Source organism: Lissotriton vulgaris, chromosome 10 (assembly GCF_964263255.1).
Source record: "Lissotriton vulgaris chromosome 10, aLisVul1.2, whole genome shotgun sequence".
NCBI classification, from domain to species: Eukaryota; Metazoa; Chordata; class Amphibia; order Caudata; family Salamandridae; genus Lissotriton; species Lissotriton vulgaris.
The window spans coordinates 902,990,699-903,003,940 of NC_141698.1; positions in this window are offsets into that span (position 1 = coordinate 902,990,699).

A 13,242-nucleotide genomic window follows, 5' to 3' on the forward strand; every position below is an offset into this window, starting at 1 on the left:
TAAAGAAAAGGCACTACTGCATACCTGTCCCTACCATTTTGCCAAGTTGGGTGTAATTCCGTTCAGCCGTTCGGGCTGTAGCCGTGTCTAAATGTCCCATAGAAAATGCCATTTAAAAAATTTCAAATTCAATTTTCTCAAAAAGCCGTTCGAGCTGTAGCCTTGTCAGAATGTCCCTATGGAAATTAACACGTTTTGGGACCCCCCTTTTTTCTCGGCCCCCGCTTGACGAATCCCCCCAAAACTTTCAGGGAAGGAGCGGAGCGCAGCGAGGCAAATTTAAGGAAAATTAAAGGCAGATCCCTCAATCGGCCCCAAAGTTATTCCCAATAGAATGTTCGGAATTTCCTATGGTAACTAGGTCCTAACTATATATACGTACTGGTGACCGCCAGTAGGTAATATATATATATATATATATATTACCTACTGGCGGTCGCCAGTAGGTATATATAGTTAGGATTTTTTCTCTATGGGATTTTTGAAAATTCTATGTCTAAAAACTTTGGCGTTTGTGGACGGAATTGGCTGAAATTTTCAGGAAAAAATGGAACATTTTGTTTCTGAGCAGCCCCTGACAATTTGGGAAGGTTTCATCAAGGGGGGGCGGAAAAAAAAGGGGGGTCCCAAAACGCGTTTTTCCCATGTTAATTTCCATAGGGCGGTTGGCCTCACTTTTAGCTCGAACGGCTGAATGGATTTGCACGAAACTTGGCAAAATTGTAGGGACTGTTAGCCCGATGTGCCTTTGCTAGGTCTCAATATATGTGCTCCAGTGGATTTTGAGTAATTTTGGTGCAAAAAAAGATATATATCTGGGCGGAGCCTAACCACACATCTGATCTGATTGGCTGTCAGCACTTCATCCAAGAAGTGTTGGCAGCCATCTTGGGACCAATATACATGATAGCACCTCATTAAAAAGCATTGTAGTTAATAGAGAGTTTTAGGACTTTAGTTACATTATAAATCATTTGTTGATTGTACCATACTCGTTTTAGGAATTGTGGTGGGTTCTAAGGTGATTTTACCATGTGAAAAAAACTTCTGCTGTGATATCATGAATATTGTTTGAAAGAAAACTAATATCTCATGATTTTCCCACAGTGGTTTGGAAGGGGATCTATAAGCTAAACTGAAAGCATATTTTCTGTAAATTCACATTATCTTTCTCAGTCATGTGAAAATGAAGTCTGACATTCTCAGTAAAACATGTACATCCAACAAGGACAGAGACTGTCAGTTGATTCCTTTGTGCTCTACTGCAGCCTCCTAAAGTGTTCTAAAGAACAACTAGAGCGCTAACAGTCCTACGTATTACAAAGGTATAGCACACCTGGAGCCATCGTGATGGGAATAAAGTGGTAACTCTTAAAACATTTAATTTAAAAAGGAACAAAATGAGGGGGTATATTATGCAATAGAAGGTATTATTAGTGCTGCAGAAAGAAAAATTAGGGCACATTTTGAGTGACTTTTCAAATCCTCTTCTATTTCATTAAAAAATTCTGACATACAGTCTCCCAAGATGGCCACCAGAGACAAAAGAGCCTAAATGTAGCCCAAATATCACCCAGATGTACCCCAAGTATAGCCCAATGACAGAATGTCCCAGAGTGTTCTAAAGAACAACTAGAGCGCTAACAGTCTTACTTATGACAAAAGTATGGCACACCAGAAGCCATCTTGATTGGAATGAAGTGGTAAGTCTGAAAACACTCAATTTAAAAAGGAACAACATGAGGGGGTTAATTTTGCCATAGAAAGTATGATTAGTGCTTCAGAAAGAAAAATTAGGGATCATTTTGAGTGACTTCTCAAATCCTCTTCTATTTCATTAAAAAAATTCTGACATGCAGACTGAAACATGCACTTTGAATACCAGCAGCAGACGTCCCTGGTGAGCAGTAGCTTTACTACAGTGATCTAATGTGCAACTAGAGTGCTAACATTCAGAATTTATGGCAAATGTGTGACACATCTGAATGCCTTCTTGATGGAACCAAAGTAAACAAGCATTGAAAATGCAATAGATCTCGCCCTCGTTTAAGTTAAAGCCATTCTGTTTGTAATGAGGTGGCTTTTTAGCTTTGCTTTTATTAGTGTTTTTTCAACTTTCATGTAAATAACATGCATCTGTATGCATATAAGTATATGTATGCATGCATTTATGTTTGTATTTATATAGATATACGGATGATATATGTTTATATATGTATGTATATATATATATTCACTGAAAAAACCATAGGTTATAGACCATATATAGTTAGGAATTAGCATTTACAAAACCTTGAAAATTCACTGAAAAAACCATAGGTTATAGACCATATATAGTTAGGAATTAGCATTTACAAAACCTTGAAAATTCACTGAAAAAACCATAGGTTATAGACCATATATAGTTAGGAATTCGCATTTACAAAACCTTATTTTACTCACACAAAACCATTGAAATTCCATATATAGTTAGTTGCACTAACTATATATCGCGCACCCGCAATCCACTGCTGATGATGTCACATATTACATCATTCATGACATGGTCAGTGACATCACTGATGACATCACTGATGACATCTCAAATGACATCACTGATGACATCACTGATGACAACATCCAGTGACTGTATGTTTCTGTAAAGTTAAAATATGTCTTACATATTGAAGAATGAGTGGATGTATAAGTGTCTGGATGAAGGATTTAGTAGGTGCATGACTGACTGTATGAGTGAGTGATTAAATGTGTCTCACTGAGTGCATGGGTTAGTGACTAAACTGTCTTAATTTGTGCATCATTATGTCTGTTGTTCTGTAAACTGTTGCATGTGTTGATAAGTAGCTATATGAGTAACTATATGGGTTATTGATTGGTTGCCCAAGTATTTGTATGGGAGACTGAGTGTGTGTGTGGGTGGCTGGGAGGTGTATGACTCTGTGCATAGATGTGTGAGCAGTTGATTCACTAGATGTATGGTTTCAAAAGTGCATGTGGAAACAGCTGTATGGGCGGTTGACTGTGTGCATGAGTGTATTGGTGAGTGAATTGATATCTCAGTGCTACATGTCAAAGTAAGTACATATGTAAAACACAGTACATGTGAGAGTTGACATATATAAATAACTGTGCATAAGAGCCAGTGAATGTGTGAGTGGCTGTATGGATCATTGTGAACTTGTATCAGGGATTGTATAAGAGAGTAAATATGTGTTAGTATATGTTTGAATAAGTAAAGTTTGTATAACTGTATAGTTGAGGAAATGGAGGTGTGATTGATTCTTTGCATGACTGACTAGGTGTGTGAGTAACTCCATGGATGAGTGACAGTCTGTGAGTGTCTGTTTACACTGATTGTATCTAAGGTTATATTAGAGTCTGAAGAGGTTCATCGTATTATCACATGAATGATATCATCAGTGATGTGATCAGTAATGTCAAATGAGATGTCATCAGTGATGTCATCAGTGATGTCATCAGTGATGTCATTTGAGATGTCATCAGTGATGTCATTTGAGATGTCATCAGTGATGTCATCAGTGATGTCACTGACCATGTCATGAATGATGTAATATGTGACATCATCAGCAGTGGATTGCGGGTGCGCGATATATAGTTAGTGCAACTAACTATATATGGAATTTCAATGGTTTTGTGTGAGTAAAATAAGGTTTTGTAAATGCGAATTCCTAACTATATATGGTCTATAACCTATGGTTTTTTCAGTGAATATATATATATATATATATATATATATATATATATATATATATATATATATATATATATATATATATATATATATATATATTTGTTTGTTCCAATGCTCTGCCTTTCAGTGACGCACTCCGCAGCAGGTAATTCAATTATTTTGTGCTTTTGAAGGTCGCTTGTTAATCCTCCTTTATCACCTTGCGCCAACCCATTTCAAAGCTGTTTGCTTCTTCATCTGGGCGTGATGACTGATGTGGGCTGGTACCTCCCACGTGTATTCAATCCCATTTATGCTTGGTAGCAGTTCCAGTGTCTGTTGGGATTTGTAGTTTGCTTGGTAGCACAAACATAAATACGTGGGAAGTATAATGTATTAACCTTCAGTGGGTCCCACAGTTCGTCATATTTCTTTCAGGAAACACAGCGATTTATCTTGCATTCACTGTGCATGAAAAGCTCTCCAGTGAGCTCCGGATTGCAAAGCTACCTTCACTTTGAGAGCTGCCTGCTGCGCCATGAACTAGGAAGGTTCCTGTCCATATTGCCCTTTCTCCTACGGCTCCTTCCTCATTCTTCAGGTGGTGCGCCAGCTACGACCGAAACCGCCGTCTTATTTGTTTGTTCCAATGCTCTGCCTTTCAGTGAGGCACTCCGCAGCAGGTAATTCAATTATTTCACGCTTTTGAAGGTCACTTGTTAATCCTCCTTTATCACCTTTAGCCAACGCGTTTCAAAGCTGTTTGCTTCTTCATCTGGGCGTGATGACTGATGTGGGCTGGTACCTCCCACGTGTATTCAATCCCATTTATGCTTGGTAGCAGTTCCAGTGTCTGTTGGGATTTGTAGTTTGCTTGGTAGCACAAACATAAATACGTGGGAAGTAAAATGCAATGCAAGATAAATCGCTGTGTTTCCCGAAAGAAATATGACGAACTGTGGGACCCACTGAGGGTTAATACATTATACTTCCCACGTATTTATGTTTGTGCTACCAAGCAAACTACAAATCCCAACAGACACTGGAACTGCTACCAAGCATAAATGGGATTGAATACACGTGGGAGGTACCAGCCCACATCAGTCATCACGCCCAGATGAAGAAGCAAACAGATTTGAAACGCGTTGGCGCAAGGTGATAAAGGAGGATTAACAAGCGACCTTCAAAAGCACGAAATAATTGAATTACCTGCTGCGGAGTGCGTCACTGAAAGGCAGAGCATTGGAACAAATATATATATATATATATATATATATATATATATATATATATATATATATATATATATATATATATATATATATATATATATATATATATATATATATATAGTTAGGATTTTTTTCCTATGGGATTTCTGAAAATTCTATGTCGAATAACTTTGGCGTTTGTGGACAGAATTGGCTGAAATGTTCAGGAAACCGGCACATTTTGTTTCTGACCAGCCCCTGAAAATTTGGGGGGGTTTCGTCAAGGGGGGGCCGAGAAAAAAGGTGGGTCCCAAAACGCGTTTTTCCCATTCATTTTTCCATAGGGCGGTTGGAATCACTTTTAGCTCGAACGGCTGAATGGATTTATACGAAACTTGGCAAAATTGTAGATATGGTTTGCCCGACGTGCCTTTGCTATGTCTCAATATATGTGCTCCAGTGGATTTTGAGAAATTAACGTTTTAAAAAACAGATGTATCTGTGACAGCGTCCCGGTTAGCGCCCCGGTTCGCGTACCTGACGCGTAACGGAACTTCGCGAGGAGAAGCGGATTGGCTCCCCGGTGACTGTCAACATTCTAAACAGTCCGGAGCGGCCGCCATCTTGTGTCTCGGTAGGATCGAGACACAAGAGGTGGCAAAAACAAAGGGGGAAATGAGCATAAGGGGGCAGAGTACATCCTCCCTGACCCCCTAGGTTTGATGAGGGGGCTTTAAAAGGGCCCCGCGGGGCAAAAAAAATGAAATTTTATTATCATTTTTTTTGCGGGGGGAGCGCCCGGTACGTGCACCGGGAAGCGGTCCGGGGAGCGTAAAATACGGAAAAAAGAATGAAAGAATGTTCAAATATTGTATGTTTATTGATTGTTCTTTTTGTTGTATTTTTTTTCTATTTTTTTATTTAAGTACCAACATGTAGGTACCAATGCAGAGTCTAAAAATAAATATACACCGTTTTCTTTGTAGATATCTTGCATGTTGCTTCAGAAGTTATTGTGGTATATGGAATTCATAGAATAGTCTGTGAGGAAAGCAGAAAGAACATGGAGGCAGGAGATGATAAAGAGATGTTAAATACACATTGGAGATAATATAGAGGGAGAAAGGAAGTAACTATGAGCAAACTTACTATGTAACACAAAAAAAGTTGCACAGTATATTTTAAGTCTCAGTTTATATTTTATCTTTTTGGGTACTATTTCATAATTTTCATATTAAAAAGAATAATGTCTCAAACAATTTTAACTTTTAAAATTTAAATTTATTGTTCTGATTTTTCAAAATCTAAGAGAATTTGTAACATTAAATCATCGGGAATGTCCTTCTTTTCATTCCAAGAATCACATTCACATTCTTCAGCACATTTTAATAATTCTTGGTCTACTGATTCATCCATAAAGTCTAGTTCTTCTTTTTCATGGTTTGGATTGCTTTCAATCTTAATTTCAAATGAAATTGTATTTTCTTTTGGCTGTGCTTCCATTTTCTTGCTGTAAATTGCATAAAAAAAAATATATCAGTGGAGATAGGGCACTGTTGGGTTTAAGTTCAGACAGGTGCTTGTGAGTTTTTAACAGTGAAGTAATCTTTGGGCAGTGCATGGTTTCAGGCAGGAAGTAAAACTATTAAAAAGTGCCTGTGATGAAGCCTAAGTAAATTCATAATTATACCACAGAAGCCTAACTCAATCAATATTTTAAATAATTAAGTGTTTCTCAATGACTAACTCTTATAGAGGGACAGTATGTAACTATCTGAAAACGTTTTCCTTATTTAATTTAAAGTGCATAACATAGTTCTCCTTTCAAATTTTTAAAATTATATCTTACCTTTGAAAAAGAAGTTAAAGTTGACAGTCAAAATGCTCTTGAAATGTACTTCAGGAAGTAGTAGTCAAAATGGCTGTGTTTCTCTCTCTTTCTTTATATATATTCAGGTACATAACCAATCAAATGTCTTGAAATAATAGTAGAAAATGAAAGTAACGTTTTAATTGGTTGTCAATTCTAACACTTCATATGTGTTTCTGTCATGTAATTTACCTCAGGATATTTAGTCAGTCCTACAGCATAATTTTCTCAATGGAATTCCATCAAATGTGGGTAAATGGTAGGGACTGCTATGTAGTAGGGCCTATTCTATATTTGATGAAAGTGTCTCCAGTGGTTTTTCTGTAGATTACTTTCCCACCTTTTTTTAGCGAGCGCTCACCGGTGCGCGCCCCGGTACGCGTACCGGCAGCGCTACAGGAGTCCTCCATTTTCTGTATCAGTAGAATTGAGACACAAGATGGAGGGGAAACAATGTTTGGAATGGGTAGAAGGGGGCACGGTAGACACTTTGTGACCCTCTAGGTTTTCTGAGGGGGGCTTAGGACGCTGATATATGCAAAAATAAAAAAATAAGAATTGAAAAATTTCGCGGGGGAGCGCCCGGTACGCGCACCGGTAAGCGAACCGGGGAGCGTACTTTGGTGAAAAATAGTGAAAAAAGTTAGAAAAAGATATACGTTTAGAATGATCAGAGGTAGGGTAGCTCTGAAAAGATTTAGGTACCTACAAGTAGGTTCCAATGCACAGTTTTAAATTCAGGAGGAATATTCTATTCCCCTCATCTGAGAAGTGCACACCATCTCCTCTGTAGATGTCTTGCATGTTGTAACGCAAGTTATTGTTGTATATTAAACCCATTGTAAATTCTCTCATGTAAGCAGAAACAGATTTATTCACATGTTTCCGTGCTTTCTCAAATTGTGGAAAAAATTGGTTGGACCACTTCCATTTCTGTTATTGGCATATATTGGAATATACCAAGGCAGTTTGGGGAAAAAGTGTCATCAATTGATGAAAGGTGTCCCTTAAAAGCATTTCCAGACCAACCCCAGTCATAGTCCCAAAATCAATTCAACCACAGTGCACTAATAAGAGGTCAGGGTTTGGCAGATGCATAAAACAATTATAATAAAAAACATATGAAATATATTTTTCATTTAAAAGAAGAATACATTTTACAGCTTTTGATATTTGCTATTAAAAAACCATTGAAATTCACTGAAAACACCATAGGTTATAGACCATATATAGTTAGGAATTAGCATTTACAAAACCTTGAAAATTCACTGAAAAAACCATAGGTTATAGACCATATATCATTTGAGATGTCATTTGAGATGTCATCAGTGATGTCATTTGAGATGTCATCAGTGATGTCATCAGTGATGTCACTGACCATGTCATGAATGATGTAATATGTGACATCATCAGCATGGATTGCGGGTGCGCGATATATAGTTAGTGCAACTAACTATATATGCGAATTTCAATGGTTTTGTGTGAGTAAAATAAGGTTTTGTAAATGCTAATCCCTAACTATATATGGTCTATAACCTATGGGTTTTTTTTGTGAATTTTCAAGGTTTTGTAAATGCTAATTCCTAACTATATATGGTCTATAACCTATGGTTTTTTCAGTGAATATATATATATATATATTTAACATATATAATAAACTCTGTCGCTCCTGGCTTCGCTGCACAGACGGAGACAGACCACTGAATTGTGCTTTAAAAGTATTTTATTGCCTTATTGCCTGCTTCGGTCCTGGCGCGTTTTGGCTAGGGTTGAGCCTCTATATATATATATATATATATATAGAGAGAGAGAGAGAGAGAGAGAGAGAGAGAGAGAGAGAGAGAGAGATATACTGGGAGCCGGCAGGGACAGTAGGGGCTCTAAGGCTCCCCCGCAGTCTCCAACAAAAGTAACTGTGTGCCTTGGGTGTGACCAGGGCACAAGGAAGAGCGACATGGCCCCAGGGGATGTGGTCCCCTAGACCAAAATTGGTCTGGGAGGGCGGTCCTGCACTCTCCCTCTCTTAGTTTAAAAAAAAAAAAATAATAATATTAGGGCTGGGCCCTAGGAGATAGGTTTCCCAGGGCTGAAATTGGCCCCCGGATGAGGTTGGCACAGGCCCCTCTCTGAATTTAAAAAGAAATAAAAATGCTGGGCCCAAGGGCTGAAATTGGCCCATGGAAGGGGGGTCATGCGGTCCCCTTTAACTAAAATAAATGATAAAAATGGTAAACAAAAATGGCCATGTGTGTTGCCAAAGACCCTGACCCCTTTCACCACCACGCCGCAAACAAGCCTCCTGGTGCACTACTATTTGGGGGATTTAGGGCCATATGTAGGTGGAACTCTCTGCATTCCCTCACACATGTTGTCTCCCATTGCACTGATGCCCTTTTCCATCCTGTGCATGTGTTTGTTGATGTGTGCCACCTCCCTGTGCAGTGATCTCATCTCCCTCCATTGCAGGCGCTGCACCTTCAGCATGTTGCCTTCCAGTCCGTCAAACACACTTTCACCCTGTACGTATGCTTCAGGACTGTCCGGCCTTTCCCTGTGGCATCTGGATGTACTGTGGGCGCCCTCATGGACTGGAGACAGTTGGCCTCCTGTGCCCTCCTTCGATGACTCCTCCATCTGCTGGAGGGTGGCCACGGCATGCCTCCTGCCTGACTGTGGTGGTGGTGGTGTTGGTGTTCGTCGCAGTGGGGACTGGGCATCAGGGGATGGCGGCTTTCCCTTGCGCTGTGGTGATGGCTGTGTTGGAGGAGTTGGTGGTGGTTGTTGCGCGGAGCTTGTGGTCCCTGCAGGCATGCTTTCTTCCTCATGTTGCCTCACCTCTGGCCTGGCTGTCTTTGCTCTGCTCCCCTCTGCCTCACTGCGTGATGTCTCGCCTGTAATGACACAAATGTAGATATACTCACTGCTCTGTCTGCATTTGAATTACATTAAACATCATGCCTAAGGTCACAGTGATTGTCCTGCGATTGCCTATAACTTTCTAATGCTATTGCGTTTGCTAGCCTGACTGTCCTATACATCAGTTCCATCGGACTACATCTCCCACAATGCATAGCAGGTAATGAGTAAGACATGGAGTGGAGTGGGAGCCCCTATGCCACTATGGGGATTGGGTTTGGGGAGGGGGTAGCCCAGCATGCTGGGCATGCGTCTTACCTTGTTTCCTTGCTGCTCTGGCAGAGCTGTCTGTGTCTCCCACGCCACTCACACTCCCCGGCTGGAGGGTGGACTCCACCATCAGTTCCAGTGGTGTTGGTGTTGGTGCTCTGTTCTTCCCACCACCAGTTTTGCCAGCCTGCCTCTGCCTCTCTGCCAACCTTGCTTTTGCAGTCTTTCTGAGGTCGTACCACCTCTTCTTGATGTCCTCAATGGTACGCTGGGTCACACCTATGGCATTTATCTTGGCTTGTATGCCAATCCAGATCTGTCTCTTTTGAGACTCAGGCACATGGAGAGACTGCTTACCAAAAAGCCTGTCAAGGTCCTGACTCATATCCTGGATCAGTACCTTCATCTCCTTTTCGCTGAACTTCAGCTTTCTTTTCCTCTCACTTCCCTCCTTCTCCCTGTCCTGGCTTGCCATTTCAAAGCAGTTGTTATTTTTTATTTTTTTTGGTTTGTAGCTGTGATGCTCTGTTGCTCCTAGCTCCTCAGCTTACCTGCCTACATCACAGTAAGCTCCAGGTTCTGTGAAGCTGCCTGGGTGTCGCCACTTCCTGTTTGGGAGGTGATTGGTTGACTGAATTACCGATTCGGTATTTACCAATTCGGTTATGAATTCGGTAATTCCGAATCGGTATTGGTTTTTCGGTATTTTTTTTTACCGATTCGTTCCGATTCAGTATTTTTTACCGATTTTTAACGAACCGGTAAACTTTAACGATTTTTTTTCGACATCGCATTTTCCGATTCCTTAATACCGAACCGGAAAAATTCGGTATTAAGGAATCGGTATTCATGATTTACCTACATATGACCCTAAGTCACTTGGATGCTGAGTAACCTTTGAGGCCAGCAAGACCTCTTGTTTCCTCCAGTAAGTCCCAAACAGTGGGGGTTGCTGAGAGGTGGTGGGAGACCATGCCCCCTTTTCCGCCACTCTGCAAACGCTCATCCTTGCACACTACTGGTTGGAGGATGGAGTCTCCTCGGCTGCTGAAGGTCCTTTGGAGTCAACAAGCCCTCCTGTTACCTCCAGTAATTCCCAAACAGTGGGATTGCTGAGAGGTCTTCGACGGCCACGACCCCTTTCCTCACTACTCTGCAAACGCACCTCCTGGTGCACTACTGATTGGTGGATGTAGTCCACTTGGATGCTGAGGGTGTTTGGGGGCCAATAACCACTCCTGTTACCTCCATTAAGTCCCAAACAGCAGGATTGCTGAGAGGTGGTCAAAAGCCCCTTTCCATTTGTCCACTGCTCTGTAAATATGCCTTTGGGAGCAATACTGGTCGGGGGAGGTAGTTCTCTTTGTTGCTGAGGATCCTTGAGAGCCAAGAACCCCCCCTGTTACCTTCATCAAGTCCTGCACAGCAGAATTGCAGAGAGGTCTTTAACAGTTATGCCCCCTTTCTCCATCACTCTAAAATGGGCCTCCTGGTACACTACTATATGGGGGATGAAGTCCTCTTTGTTGCTGAGGGTCCTGTGTGGTCAAGAACCCCTCCAGGTAACTCCAGTAAGTCCCACGCAGTGGGATTCCTGAGAGCTGATCAGAGGCCCCTATCTCCACCACTCTAAATACCAGCTAAAAAAAACATAGAAATTCCCTAAAAAAAACACAGGTTATAGGGACGTTATAATTAGGAATTAGAATTTTTTTCAAACGTAGAAATTCACTGAAAAAAACAAAGGTTACAGGGACGTTGTAGTTAGGCTCACATTTCACTCGTACAAAACCATTGAAGTTCAGCAGTTATACCTACCTGAGTGAGCTAACCATAACTTACTCCCTCTCAATGCACTGCTTATGACTCACATATTACATATTGTAATAAGCTATAGTCAATGAGTGTATACAAATCTATGACTGGAGAAAAGTATTCCATATAAGTGGCCAATTGCTTTTCAGATGACCCGATTATGAGAGGATTACTTTTTCTTATCACCTGTGCCCAGACTGTGATCTCTGGTTTTCAGTGCTTCAGATTTTTGGGACCGCATCGCTACTTGCAGCCTCATAAGATTGAACATTACCACAGCATCAGGCAATCCTGTCTTTTTAGAAAACATGACATTAAATTATGGGACTTGCACCATTACCTTTAATATTATAAATATGTACCAAAAATATGAGCATGCAGCCACTGCTACATACACTTATCTATAGTACATGAGATGTAACAGCTTCTACTCAACTTATTGTTGGCAGCTTGTGAAATTTTAAAATCATACAGTACAACAGCCTGATTCAAACTCTTAAGCAAAAGCTCATGGTACTCAAGCAAACTCTAGGGAGTTCTTCCCCCAAAAAAGATTGAAAAATACGGTGCAAACATGTTGATTTTAAATCATCCATGGCATCAAACTCCCAAAGCATATAAACACAGCAACCATTAGGTAGTCTCCAACAAGAAAAAATTGGAATGAAAAGAAGTTAAGAAGGTCATTTTATACACTTATGGTAACAGGCAGACAGGCTAGACCTACGGGAAGTGTACATTGTCAAAGTGCTGAAACTGAACAATTCACTAATGAGCCTGTTAAACTGGTATGGGGCTACTTGCCTTTCTGTCTATAGGTGATCGAGACTGGCATTTCAAGCTGGACTGTTCCCATTGGAGCAAGCCCAAAACTGATTTGTATATTGCTGGTCTCTATCTGGAGTGGCATAAAGTGTCAGATTTCCTCCACAGGATCCAGTTGTTGAATCAATGGTTCCACCTCCAAATGTCACCAACACCCTGATAGTACAGCTAGATAGCTAGACAAGGTGTTCGAGCCATTAGGCGAGGGAAAATATAAGTAAAAAAAGAAACGGGAGGGAAAGGAAGGGGTCAGCAGGGAAGGGAAACCTGAAACGACAAAAGGACATCCGCATGAACACCTCAGATATAAGTAAGGCTACATTCATATATTCTCGCTAATAGGAGCAAAGTATACCTGCTTAAATGAAAAGAACCAGACCATTCAATAGCATAACAATATTCACTCTCCACAACTGTCCCAGTTACTCCTAAGGAAATATTAAATGAGAAACATATAGTCACATACAGACACAATTGTGTCACGTGCAGGAATGCACTGTTCAAACTTGCTCAGGTGCAACACGTTTTATAGCTTACATTCAAAACTAATCAAACATGGTATATACATATGTACTTCAATGCTTTTTTTCAATATCGTTTATATGAACGAAACCACAACTGAAATAGCTTCACAAATTATTCTTTACTTAAGTTTGTGAAAATACGTAATTACTCTGAAACACACATATTTCAAACTATTTTGCAAT